The following is a 13,073-nucleotide window of genomic DNA, read 5'->3' as shown; positions in this document are numbered from 1 at the left end:
CTGTGCCCAGGGAGTAGAAATCAGGCCCAGGAGTCCATTCCAAGGCTTCTCACAGAGGGGTCTCCTTATCGATGGCAACTGGACAAGCTGTGGGAACTAGTCACAAAATAATTTTTTTTTTTTTTTTTTGAAATGGAGTCTCACTCTGTCACCAGGCTGGAGTGCAGTGGTGCGATCTTGGCTCACTGCAACCTCCATCTCCGGGGTTCAAGCGATTCTTCTGCCTCAGCCTCCCAAGTAGCTGGGATTACAGGCACCCACAACCATGCCCGGCTGATTTTTGTATTTTTAGTAGAGACAGGGTTTCACCATGTTAGCCAGGATGGTCTCGATCTCCTGACCTCGTGATCCGCCCGCTTCAGCCTCCCAAAGTGCTGAGATTGCAGGCGTGAGCCACAGTACTCGGCCCCATTTTTATTATTTAAAATATTAAGGTGGACACAGTGGCTCACACCTGTAATCCCAGCACTTTGGGAGGCCGAGGCAGGAGGATCACTTGAGGCCAGGAGTTAGAGACCAGCCTGGCCAACATGGCAAAACCCTATCTCTACTAAAAATACAAAAATTAGCCTGGGAGGTGGCAGGCACCTGTAATCCCAGCTACTGGGAGGCTAAGGCATGAGAATCACTTGAACCCAGGAGGCAGAGGTTGCAGTGAGCCGAGACTGTGCCACTGCACTCCAGCCTGGGTGACAAAGCGAGACTCTAGCTCAATAAATAAATAAATAAAATATTTAAAAGTTTCCCACATTATAAAGAAATGTCAAAATCATATATCTGATTCCCGAGCCAGAATCTACAAAGCCCACTCCCCAGTGCCTCCCCCAGATACTACTGTGTTGGGAAGATCCTTTCAGAGTAATGTTATTAATATATTTGGCAGAAGTACCTATAAGCATCAGGGATTCCGCAAATGTTGGTTCCAATTTCCTTTTTTAAAATTTGTTTCTTTTTCAAAAATTGTAATGGAAGACACAGTGCACATTCAATTTTCTAATATATCGGAGATTCTCGAAACGTTTAAGGCCAGGTGCAGTGTCTCAAGCCTGTAATCCCAGCACTTTGGGAGGCCGAGACAAGGGGATCGCTCGAACTTAAAACTTTAAGACCAGCCTGGATAACATGGCAAAACCCCTTCTCTACCAAAAAATAAAAAAATAAAAAAAATTAGTCGGATGCAGTCGCACACACCCATGGTCCCAACTACTCAAACAAAACAACAAATATTTAAGTGGTCATGCTAGGCTAGTATACTTTGTGTAGACCTTGGGATGAAGCTTTCTCTGCTCTCTCTTTTTCCTTTTTTCTTTCTTTTCTTTTTTTTTTTTTTTTTTTTGAGATGGAGTCTCACTCCCGTCGCACAGGCTGGACTGCAGTGGTGTGATCTCGGCTCACTGCAACCTCCACCTCCAAGGTTCAAGCGATTCTCCTTCCTCAGCCTCCCAAGTGGCTGGGATTACAGGCGCCCGCCACCACCCTTGGCTAATTTTTTTATTTTTAGTAGAGATGGGGTTTCGCCATGTTGTCCAGGCTAGTTTTGAACTCCTGGTCTCAGGTAATCCACCCACTTTGGCCTCCCAAAGTGCTAGGATTACAGGCATGAGCCACCAAGCCCAGCCTCTTTTTTCTTTATTATTTTATTATTATTTTGAGACAGAGTCTCACTCTGTCTCCCAGGCTGGAATGCAGTAGTGTGAACACACCTCACTGCAGCCTTGACCTCCTGGGCTCAAGCAATCCTCCCACCTCAGACTCCAGAGTAGTTTGGACCACAAGCTCACACCACTACGCCCAGCTAATTTTTTTTTTTTTTTTTTGAGATGGAGTTTCGCTCTTGTTTTTTTTTTTTTTTGAGACGGAGTCTCGCTCTGTCGCCCAGGCTGAAGTGCAGTGGCGCGATCTCGGCTCACTGCAAGCTCCGCCTCCCGGGTTCACGCCATTCTCCTGCCTCAGCCTCTCCGAGTAGCTGGGACTACAGGCGCCCGCCACCACGCCCGGCTAATTTTTTTTGTATTTTCAGTAGAGACGGGGTTTCACCGTGGTCTCGATCTCCTGACCTCGTGATCCGCCCGCCTCGGCCTCCCAAAGTGCTGGGATTACAAGCGTGAGCCACCGCGCCCGGCTAGGAGTTTCGCTCTTGTTGCCCAGGCTGGAGTGCAGTGGTGTGATCTCGGCTCACTGCATCCTCCACCTCCACCTCCTGGGTTCAAGCCATTCTCTTGCCTCAGCCTCCAGAGTAGCTGGGATTACAGTCATGTGCCACCATGCCCGATTAATTTTGTATTTTTAGTGGAGACGGGGTTTCTCCATGTTGGTCAGGCTCGTCTCGAACTCCCAAACTCAGGTGATCCACCCGCCTCGGCCTCCCAAAGTCCTGGGATTACAGGTGTGAGCCACTGCACCCGGCCTGCCCAGCTAATTTTTAAATTTTTTTTTTTTTTTTTTTTTTTTTTTTTTTTTTTTTTTTTGAGACGAAGTCTCGCTCTGTCGCCCAGGCTGGAGTGCAGTGGCGCAATCTCGGCTCACTGCAAGCTCCGCCTCCCAGGTTCACGCCATTCTCCTGCCTCAGCCTCCCAAGTAGCTGGGACTACAGGCGCCCGCCACTACGCCCGGCTAATTTTTCTGTATTTTTAGTAGAGACGGGGTTTCACCTGTTAGCCAGGATGGTCTCGATCTCCTGACCTCGTGATCCGCCCGCCTCGGCCTCCCAAAGTGCTGGGATTACAGGCGTGAGCCACCGCGCCCGGCTAATTTTTAAATTTTTTAGAGATGGCGGTTGGGTGGGGGGGGCGTCTCACCATGTTGCCCAGGCTGGTCCCGAACTCCTGGCCTCAAGCAGTCCTCCTGCCTCAGCCTCCCAAAGTGCTGGTATTACAGGCATGAGCCACCACACCCAGCCTTTTCTCCTCTCAATAAGATCGAACACCTTTATCAATCTGCTTCCAACACATAGTGGGCTTCCAATCCCATGTGGAATATAAGCCAAAGGCCTCACCATGGTCTTCATGGCTGTATATGATCTGTCCCTGCCTGTTTCTCTAACTTCATCACAAACTACTCTTGTCCCTGGCCCATGTTCCAGACACACATACCTCCTCTCTGCCCCTCCAAAAAGACAAGCCTCAGGGCATTTGGGAACTTGCTGTCTCCTCTGGCTGGACTCTTCATGTCCCTGATCCTGATCTTGGCATGACTGGCTCCTTCTTTCTTCTTTTTTTTTTTTTTTTTTTTTGAGACGGAGTCTTGCTCTGTCGCCCAGGCTGGAGTGCAGTGGCGCAATCTCGGCTCACTGCAAGCTCCGCCTCCCGGGTTCACGCCATTCTCCTGCCTCAGCCTCTCCAAGTAGCTGGGACTACAGGCGCCCGCCACCACGCCCGGCTAATTTTTTATATTTTTAGTAGAGACGGGGTTTCACCGTGGTCTCGATCTCCTGACCTGGTGATCCGCCCGCCTCGGCCTCCCAAAGTGCTAGGATTACAAGCGTGAGCCACCGCGCCCGGCCTCTTTCTTCTCTTTCACAACTCTGTTCAAATCTCACCTCCGGGTGTAGTGGCTCATGCCCATAATCCCAGCACTTTGGGAGGCCGAGGTGGGCGGGTCACCTGAGGTCAGGAGTTCCAGACCAGCCCGGCCAACATGGTGAAACAAAAAAATACAAAAATTTTTTGTAGCTGTCTCTACAAAAAAATACAAAAATTAGCTAGGCATAATGGTGGGTGCCTGTAATACCAGCTACTTGGGAGGCTGAAGTGGGAGAATCGCTTCAACCCGGGAGGCAGAGGTTGCACTGAGCTGAAATGGTGCCACTGCATTCCAGCCTGGGCAACTGAGCAAGACTCCGTCTGAAAAAAGAAAGAAACAAACAAAAAACCCAAATCTCACCTCCTTAGTGCTTTCCTTGGCCACTCCGAGTCTAAAAGGGCCATGCTGTCACTATCTTTGTAAGCATATTTGAATCCTCTACCTAGGACTTAACACTAAAATATTTTTGTTGTTTATTTTGTGTCCTCCCCCAAGCCAGAATATATATTTGCTCATGAGGACAAGGACTATTGGGTACCACTGTATTCCCAGCCCATGGAAGAATGCCTGTGAAAGAGTTCAGGACACACCACCCCAATATATGCCCATTTGATATGCTGATTACTTCAAATGGAGGGAATTCAGGGGAACAGTAAGTGCAGCGATTTTCTCTGACCTTCCCTTACCTGTCTGTACATGGATCCTCCAAAAGGAACTCCATTGTCATGAATCCCCTCCCCAGGAATCTTCTCTTTTTTTTTTTTTTTTTTTTTTTTTTTTTTTGAGACGGAGTCTCGCTCTGTCACCCAGGCTGGAGTGCAGTGGCGCGATCTCGGCTCACTGCAAGCTCCGCCTCCCGGGTTCACGCCATTCTCCTGCCTCAGCCTCTCCGAGTAGCTGGGACTACAGGCGCCCGCCACCACGCCCGGCTAATTTTTTGTATTTTTTAGTAGAGACGGGGTTTCACCGTGGTCTCGATCTCCTGACCTTGTGATCCGCCCGCCTCGGCCTCCCAAAGTGCTGGGATTACAAGCGTGAGCCACCGCGCCCGGCGGAATCTTCTCAATCAGAGAAGATGAGCTCAGATCACAGGAGAGGAGACTGGAGGTTGACATGATGCCCAGACTGTCACCTATTCTTCTGGGAAAACTTTTCTTAACTCATAGACAATCTGCATAACAACTTTTATTTACCATACACTTCCTCCCTGCACCCTCCCATAACTTATGTCACCACCACCTCCCAGAAGCCCCAAGCCCCTCTTCTTTTTTTTTTTTTTTTTTTTTTTTTTTTTTTTGAGACAGAGTCTCGCTCTGTCACCCAGGCTGGAGTGCAGTGGCGCGATCTCGGCTCACTGCAACCTCCGCCTCCCGGGTTCACGCCATTCTCCTGCCTCAGCCTCTCCGAGTAGCTGGGACTACAGGCGCCCGCCACCACGCCCGGCTAATTTTTTGTATTTTTAGTAGAGACGGGGTTTCACCGTGGTCTCGATCTCCTGACCTCGTGATCCGCCCGCCTTGGCCTCCCAAAGTGCTGGGATTACAAGCGTGAGCCACCGCGCCCGGCCGCCCCTCTTCTTTTATGCAGGTCAGGATGCCATATAATAAGCTTCAATCCTCTGACACTTCTTTGAATCTCATATTTTGTGGGACTCTCATGTCTAAGTATGTAATTTTTTTTTTTTTTGAGATGGAGTTTCGCTCTTGTTGCCCAGGCTGGAGTGCAATGGTGTGATCTCGGCTCACTGCAACCTCTGCCTCCCAGGTTCAAGCAATTCTCTTGCCTCAGCCTTCCGAGTGGCTGGGATTACAGGCGCCCACCATGCCACCACACCTGGCCAATTTTTTTATTTTTAGTAGAGATGAGATTTCGCTATGTTGGTCAGGCTAGTCTCGAACTCCTGACCTCAAGTGATCCACCCGCCTCAGCCTCCCAAAGTGCTGGGATTACAGGCATGAGCCACTGTGTCCAGCAATTTTTTGCTACTGTTTTTTGTTTGTTTGTTTGTTTTTGTTTTTTTTTCTGAGACAGAGTCTCACTCTGTCACCCAGGCTGGAGTGCAATGATGCGATCTTGGCTCACTGCAACCTCCCCTTCCCGGGTTCAAGCGATTCTCCTGCCTCAGCCTCCTGAGTAGCTGGGATTACAGGCAAGCGCCACCACGCCAGGCTAATTTTTGTATTTTTAGTAGAGACAGGGTTTCACCATGTTGGCAAGGCTGGTCTCGAGCTCCTGACCTCATGATCCGCCTGCCTTGGCCTCCCAAAGTGCTGGGATTTACAGGTGTGAGCCACCATGCTCGGCCTTTTGCTACTGTTAATCTGCCTTATATTGGTTTAATGTGTAAGCCAGCCAAAGAACTTAGAAGCATAGCAGGAGGGGCCAGGCGCAGCGGCTCATGCCTATAATCCTAGCATTTTGGGAGGCCGAGGCGGGCAGATCACGAGATCAGAAGTTAGTAGACCAGCCTAATTAACATGGTAAAACCCCGTCTCTATTAAAAGTACAAAAATTAGCCGGGCGCGGTGGCTCACGCTTGTAATCCCAGCACTTTGGGAGGCCGAGGCGGGCGGATCACGAGGTCAGGAGATCGAGACCACAGTGAAACCCCGTCTCTACTAAAAATACAAAAAATTAGCCGGGCGTGGTGGCGGGCGCCTGTAGTCCCAGCTACTCGGAGAGGCTGAGGCAGGAGAATGGCGTGAACCCGGGAGGCGGAGCTTGCAGTGAGCCGAGATTGCGCCACTGCACTCCAGAGCCTGGGCGACAGAGCAAGACTCCGTCTCAAAAAAAAAAAAAAAAAAAAAAAAAAAAAAAAAAATACAAAAATTAGTAAAGCGTGGTGGCGCGTGCTTAAGAGGCTACTTAAGAGGCTGAGGCAGGAGAATCATTTGAACCTGTGAGGCGGAGGTTGCAGTGAACCGAGATGGCACCACTGCACTCCAGCCTGGGCGACAGAGCAATAATCCATCTCCAAAAAAAAAAGAAAAGAAAAAAAACAGGTAGCGAGAAGCCATTTTTCACTCCCTTCCAGTTTCTGGTGCCCAATGTGAGGCATCTTTCACTTTCTACTCTAGGACTGCTTCAGCAGCAGGCTCCTGGCATGCCTGACCAAACACTGGCCACAGATAAGATTTCCTCCCACATTAGCCCCCCAGATCCCTGCCTGTAGAGTCCAGCGGAAGCAAGATAGGTAAGTGTCTCTTTGTCTTTTTCCCTTTTCTAAGTTTGGATTAGCAGGAGAAAATGTGTGCGAACTAGTTCTTGTATAATAACTCTGGTTTTTTTGTTTGGTTATTTTTTTTGGTGGTGAGGGGTGGTATTCTTGTTTTCTGATTCCTCCCCTCCCAGAGATGGTCATTATTTTCCCATGTCTGTGTCTTTTGTGTCGTGTCATACAGAAGAGAATCACAGGGCAAGAACACAGGCCTCAAAGACTGGTGAGTTCACAGTTCTCAGCAGACCAATGTCTGTTCAGACTAATTTTGCTGTGGGTCCCCAAGACAAAAACCAGATGAGGTGCTCCTGGGGTCTTGTTTTATGTCTTGAGAGCTTGGCTTTTCCATCAGTGAGAACACTCTGGCCTCTGCCAGCTGAGGGTGCAAGTGTCGGCTTGTGTCAGCCAGCCAGTCAAATAGGCTGGAAGCCCACGATGCAGTGACAGCGGCATTCTCTTTGTCCACTCGTGCCAGCTCTCAGGAGAGTTTGGTCCCAATAACCGTCCCAGTCCATAAGGGCTTTGTTGTCTCAACCTTCAATTGGACAGTGCTGGGAAAGTCCAATCCCAGTAGTGCTTGCCTGGTGTCACAGATTAGCGGGTCAGTGAGTGTCGTGGGAGACCGGAGACACCATTTACACAAACTATCCTTAATGCCTGTGGCAACAAAGGTCTTTGCTTTCTTTTTTTCTTTTTTGAGACGGAGTCTCGCCCTGTCGCCCAGGCTGGAGTGCAGTGGCTTAATCTTGCCTCACTGCAACCTCCGCCTCCTGGGTTCAAATGATTCTACTGCCTCAGCCTCCCGAGTAGCTGGGATTATAGGTGCCCGCTACTATGCCCAGCTAATTTTTGTATTTTTAGTAGAGACAGGGTTTTACCATGTTGGCCAGGCTGGTCTTGAACTCCTGACCTCATGATCTGCCTGCCTTAGTCTCCCAAAGTGCTGGGATTACAGGTGTGAGCCACCATGCCTGGCCTAAACGGCTGTCTTATCGGTACCTATGGAAAGATCAAGAAAAGAGGACAGAAAAGGGTATAACAGCTAGTCTTAGAGACTCCTCTAGCAAGATTAAAAAGCAGAAATCAGATTACTTTTTTTGTTTGTTTGAGACTGAGTCTCACTCTGTCGCCCAGGCTGGAGTGCATTAACATGATCTCAGCTCACTGCAACCTCCGCCTCCCAGGTTCAAGCGACTGTCCCTGCCTCAGCCTCCTGAGTAGCTGACATTACAGGCGCCCGCCACCATACCCGGATAATTTTTGTATTTTTAGTAGAGATAAGGTTTTGCCATGTTTGTCAGGCTGGTCTCGAACTCCTGACCTCAGGTGATCTGCCCGCCTCAGCCTCCCAAAGTGCTGGGATTACATGCATGAGCCACCGCGCCTGGCCCAGATTACTTATTTACGTATTTATTTATTGAGACAGGGTCTCACTCTGTCACCCAGGCTGGAGTGCAGCGTCACAATCACCATTCACTGCAGCCTCTGCCTCCTGGACTCAAGTGATCCTCCCACCTCAACCTCCCGAGTAGCTGGGACTACAGGCATGTGCCACCACTCCTGGCTAATATTTTTAGTTTTGTAGAGACAGGGTCTTGCCATGTTGCCCAGGCTGCTCTTAAACTCCTGGTCTCAAGTGATCCTCCTGCCCTGGCCTCCCAAAGTGCTGGGATTACAGGCATGAACCAACATGCCTGGCCCACTCATGTAAATTAAATACAGTCACGTGTCACTTAATGATGAGAATATGTTCTGAGAAATTCCTTCATTAGGCAATTTTGTCATTATGTGAACATCATAGAGTGTATTTAAGCAAAGCTAGATCATATAGCCTACTATATACCTAGGCTATAAGTTATAGTCTATTGCTATAAACTTGTACCGCATGTTATTGTACTGAATACTGAAGGCAATTGCTGTTTGTTTGTTTTTATTTTTTTTGAGACCAAGTTTTGCTCTGTCGCCCAGGCTGGAGTGAGTGGCACCATTTTGGCTCACTGCAACCTCTGCCTCCTGGATTCAAGCAATTCTCCTGCCTCAGCCTCCCGAGTAGCTGGGATTACAGGTGCACACCACCATGCCTGGCTAATTTTTTGTATTTTTAGTAGAGATGGGGTTTCGCCATATTGACCAGGCTGGTCTTGAACTCCTGACCTCAAGCAATCTGCCTGCCTCGGCCTCCCAAAATGCTAGAATCACAGGCATGAGCCGTTGTGCCTGGCCAAGTGTTCGTATATCTAAACATAGAAAAGGTACAATAAAAGATAAAAGTGGGCCAGCCGCAGTGGCTCACACCTGTAATCCCAGCACTTCGGGAGGCTGAGACAGGTGAATCACCTGAGGTCAGGAGTTCAAGACCAGCCTGGCCAACATGGTGAAACCCCATCTCTACTAAAAATACAAAAATTAGCTGGGCATGGTGGCGGGCATTTGTAATCCCAGCTACTTGGGAGGCTGAGGCAAGAGAATTGCTTGAACCCAGGAGGCAGAGGTTGCAGTGAGCTGAGATCACACCATTGCACTCCAGCCTGGGCCACAGAGCGAGACCCTGTCTCAAAAAAAAAAAAAAAAAAAAAAAGATAAAAGTGGTGCACTTGCAGAGGGCATCTCCATTATAACCTTATGGGACCACCATTATCTATGTGGTGCATTGCTCACTAAACATCATTATGCAGGAGATGACTATATGCCTAAAACTGCTAGAAATATAGGAAGTAATCCAAATGCTTTCCAAGTTCACATGACTTGGGTACATCTTTGGTAAATAAAACTAGTTTAATATTGTTGGTTTAATGAAAAACAGCTCTGTCTTCTGACTTACAAAAAAAATTAAACAAAAACAAAACCCAAAAAACCTTATATATGTATTTCACATTATGGTCCTTGCTTAGATGATGGCTGCCTGACACGCATTTGATGTAAAAATGGTGAATAGTGGGGACAGGCACAGTGGCTCATGCCTGTAATCCCAGCACTTTGGGAGGCCGTGGGCAGATTACTTGAAGTCAGGAGTACAGGACCAGCCCGGCTAACATAGTGAAACCCAGTCTCTACTAAAAATACAAAAAAAAAATTAGCTGGGTGCGGTGGCTCACGCCTATAATCCCAACACTTTGGGAGGCCGAGGTGAGTGGATCACAAGGTCAGGAGTTCAAGATCAGCCTGGCCAAGATGGTGAAAACCCGTCTTTACTAAAAATACAAAAATTGGTTGGGCGTGGTGGCGGGCATCTGTAATCCCAGCTACTCTGGAGGCTGAGGCAGAGAATTGCTTGAACCCGGGAGGCAGAGGTTGCAGTGAGGCGAGATTGCACCACTGCACTCCAGCCTGGGCAACGGAGCGAGACTCTGTCTCAAAAAACAAACAAACAAAAAAATTAGCTGGGTATGGTGGCGGGCACCTGTAGTCCCAGCTACTCAGAAGGCTGAGGTAGGAGAATCGCTTGAACCTGAGAGGCGGAGGTTGCAGTGAGCTGAGATCGTGCCACTGCATTCAGGCCGAGCAACAGAGGTGACTCCATCTCAAAAAAAAAAAAAAAAAAATAGCTGGGTTTGGTGGTGCACACCTGTAATCCCAGCTACTCTGGAGGCTGAGGCAGGAGAATGGCTTGAACCCAGAGGCAGAGGCTGCAGTGAGCCGAGATAGAGTCACTACACTCCAGCTTGGGTGACAGAGTGAGACTCTGTCTCAAAAAAAAAAAAAAAAAAGGCGAATAGGGAAATGACTTGGGAGAGCTGACTTTGTCTAATGTCTCATGAAACTTCCATGACTAATCTAAGCATAATTGTTAAGAACATGTGAAATAAATAAAAGTAGGATAAAAGTTTATAAATGAACTTTTCAACAACAATCGTGCTTTATGCTTTAACCTGGGAGGCGGAGGTTGCAGTGAGCTGAGATCATGCCATTGCACTCCAGCCTCGGCTATAAGAGTGAAACGCTGTCTCAAAAAAAAAAAAAAAAAGAAAAGAAAAAATAATTGTGGTTTATAAATAACTCTTTAAAAAGGTTTCCCAACCTCTTTGGTAACTACACCCTTGGATGGTGGATATTCATTAAATATCCAGGTCATTTCCAAATAAAACAAAATACTAAAGCATTCATTGCTGAACACAGGCACAAGTTTATTTACCTTTGGCTTCTTAAAATTTATAGAAAGAAATAATATATTTGGGTCCATAGGTAAACATGTCCTGTTTCATACTGAAAAACTATTCTGCGAGAAAACACGTTTCTAGAAATTATGTGTCTTCACAAAATGTTGGCACATGACAGTTCAAAATCGCTTACTTCCTAGGTTTTCACTATAGAGTTGCTAAGACTTAAAATTCTAATATGTAATTATATAACTACTATAAGTGACTCTGTATGCAAAGTGTACAAGGAAAGTAAGATGTTATGAGGTATGAAGATGTGGGGGGGTTTTGTTGAGGAAAAATAACTTAGTCTAGTTTATAAGTTGTTGCAGAATGAAGGAAGGAAGAAAAGATACAGGTAAAACTGAATGCATGTAAAAGTTGGAAAGAGAGAATCTTTTGTGGTCAAACTGACCAAAATTGAGTGAATTTATTATGTCTTAAAAATGAGCCTTAGCCGGGCGCGGTGGCTCACGCCTGTAATCCCAGCACTTTGGGAGGCTGAGGCAGGCGGATCACGAGGTCAGGAGATCGAGACCATCCTGGCTAACACGGTGAAACCCTGCCTCTACTAAAAATACACAAAAAAAAAATTAGCCGGGCGTAGTGGTGGGCGCCTGTAGTCCCAGCTACTCGGGAGGCTGAGGCAGGAGAATGGTGTGAATCCGGGAGGCGGAGCTTGCAGTGAGCCGAGATCGTGCCACTGCACTCCAGCCTGGGTGACAAAGCGAGACTCCATCTCAAAAAAAACAAACACAGAAAAAAATGTAGTTTAAAAAAAAAAAAAATGAGTCAATATCAAGGGTACATTGATGCAAAACTAGAATTTGGCATTATCTTTTTTTTTTTTTTTTTTTTTTTTTTTTTTTTTTTTTTTTTTTTTTTTTTTTTTTGAGACGGAGTCTCACTCTGTCGCCCAGGCTGGAGTGCAGTGGCGCAATCTCGGCTCACTGCAAGCTCCACCTCCCGGGTTCACGCCATTCTCCTGCCTCAGCCTCTCCGAGTAGCTGGGACTACAGGCGCCCGCCACCACGCCCGGCTAATTTTTTGTATTTTTAGTAGAGACGGGGTTTCACCGTGGTCTCGATCTCCTGACCTCGTGATCCGCCCACCTCGGCCTCCCAAAGTGCTGGGATTACAAGCGTGAGCCACCGCGCCCGGCCCTGCATTATCTTTTAAAATGCAATATTTTCTCCTTCCTTCCTTCCTTCCTTCCTTCTCCTTCCTTCCTTCCTTCCTTCCTATCTTTTAAAATGCAATATTTTCTCCTTCCTTCCTTCCTTCCTTCTCCTTCCTTCCTTCCTTCCTTCCTTCCTTCCTTCCTTCCTTCCTTCCTTCCTTCCTTTCTTTCTTTCCTTTCTTTCTTTCCCTCTCTGGCGCAGGCTACAATCTACTCGGCTTGCTGCTGCCCACGCCGCCGACTGCCTGGGACTGCCTGCGCGCGCCACCGCTGCCTGCCTTTTCTCCTTTGGATGCAGGCACGCGTTCGCCATCTTGGCCACGCTGGTCGCCAGCTCCTGACGCCGAGTGCTCTGCCCGCCTCAGCCTCCCGAGGTACTGGGACTACAGACGGAGTCTCGCTCACCCAGTGCTCGGTGTTGCCCAGGCTGGAGTGCGGTGGCGTGGTCTGGCCTCGCGGCAGCCTCTACCCCCCGGCCGCCTGCCTTGGCCTGCCAGGGTGCTGGGATTGCAGCCCCTGCCCGGCCGCCGCCACATCTGGAAGGTGGGGAGCGCCTCTGCCCGGCCGCCCCGGCTGGGAGGTGAGGAGCACCTCTGCCTGGCCGCCCCGTATGGGAAGTGAGGAGCGCCTCTGCCCGACCGCCCCGTCTGGGAAGTGAGGAGCGCCTCTGCCCGGCCACCCACCGTCTGGGAAGTGAGGAGCGCCTCTGCCCGGCCACCCACCGTCTGGGAAGTGAGGAGCGCCTCTGCCCGGCCGCCCCGTCTGGGAAGTGAGGAGCGCCTCTGCCCGGCCACCCACCGTCTGGGAAGTGAGGAGCGCCTCTGCCCGGCCACCCACCGTCTGGGAAGTGAGGAGCGCTTCTGCCCGGCCACCCACCGTCTGGGAAGTGAGGAGCGCCTCTGCCCGGCCACCTACCGTCTGGGAAGTGAGGAGCGCCTCTGCCCGGCCGCCCCGTCTGGGAAGTGAGGAGCGCCTCTGCCCGGCCACCCATCGTCTGGGAAGTGAGGAGCGCCTCTGC

At 49.1% G+C, this 13,073-nt stretch overlaps 1 long non-coding RNA gene across 1 annotated transcript in view; it reads left to right on the top strand.

Moving 5' to 3' along the window:
* LOC134733022 (uncharacterized) overlaps positions 1 to 13,073 on the top strand; it is a 28,894-nt gene that overhangs the window by 5,395 nt on the left and 10,426 nt on the right. The window contains exons 2-4 of the long non-coding RNA XR_010116583.1: positions 4,018 to 4,174; positions 6,600 to 6,715; positions 6,924 to 6,962. This is a non-coding gene — a long non-coding RNA (uncharacterized lncRNA). The remainder of the gene's footprint in view (positions 1 to 4,017; positions 4,175 to 6,599; positions 6,716 to 6,923; positions 6,963 to 13,073) is intronic.

Source organism: Symphalangus syndactylus, chromosome 17 (genome assembly GCF_028878055.3).
Source record: "Symphalangus syndactylus isolate Jambi chromosome 17, NHGRI_mSymSyn1-v2.1_pri, whole genome shotgun sequence".
NCBI lineage: Eukaryota > Metazoa > Chordata > Mammalia > Primates > Hylobatidae > Symphalangus > Symphalangus syndactylus.
This window is presented reverse-complemented; position numbering and strand designations above follow the sequence as displayed.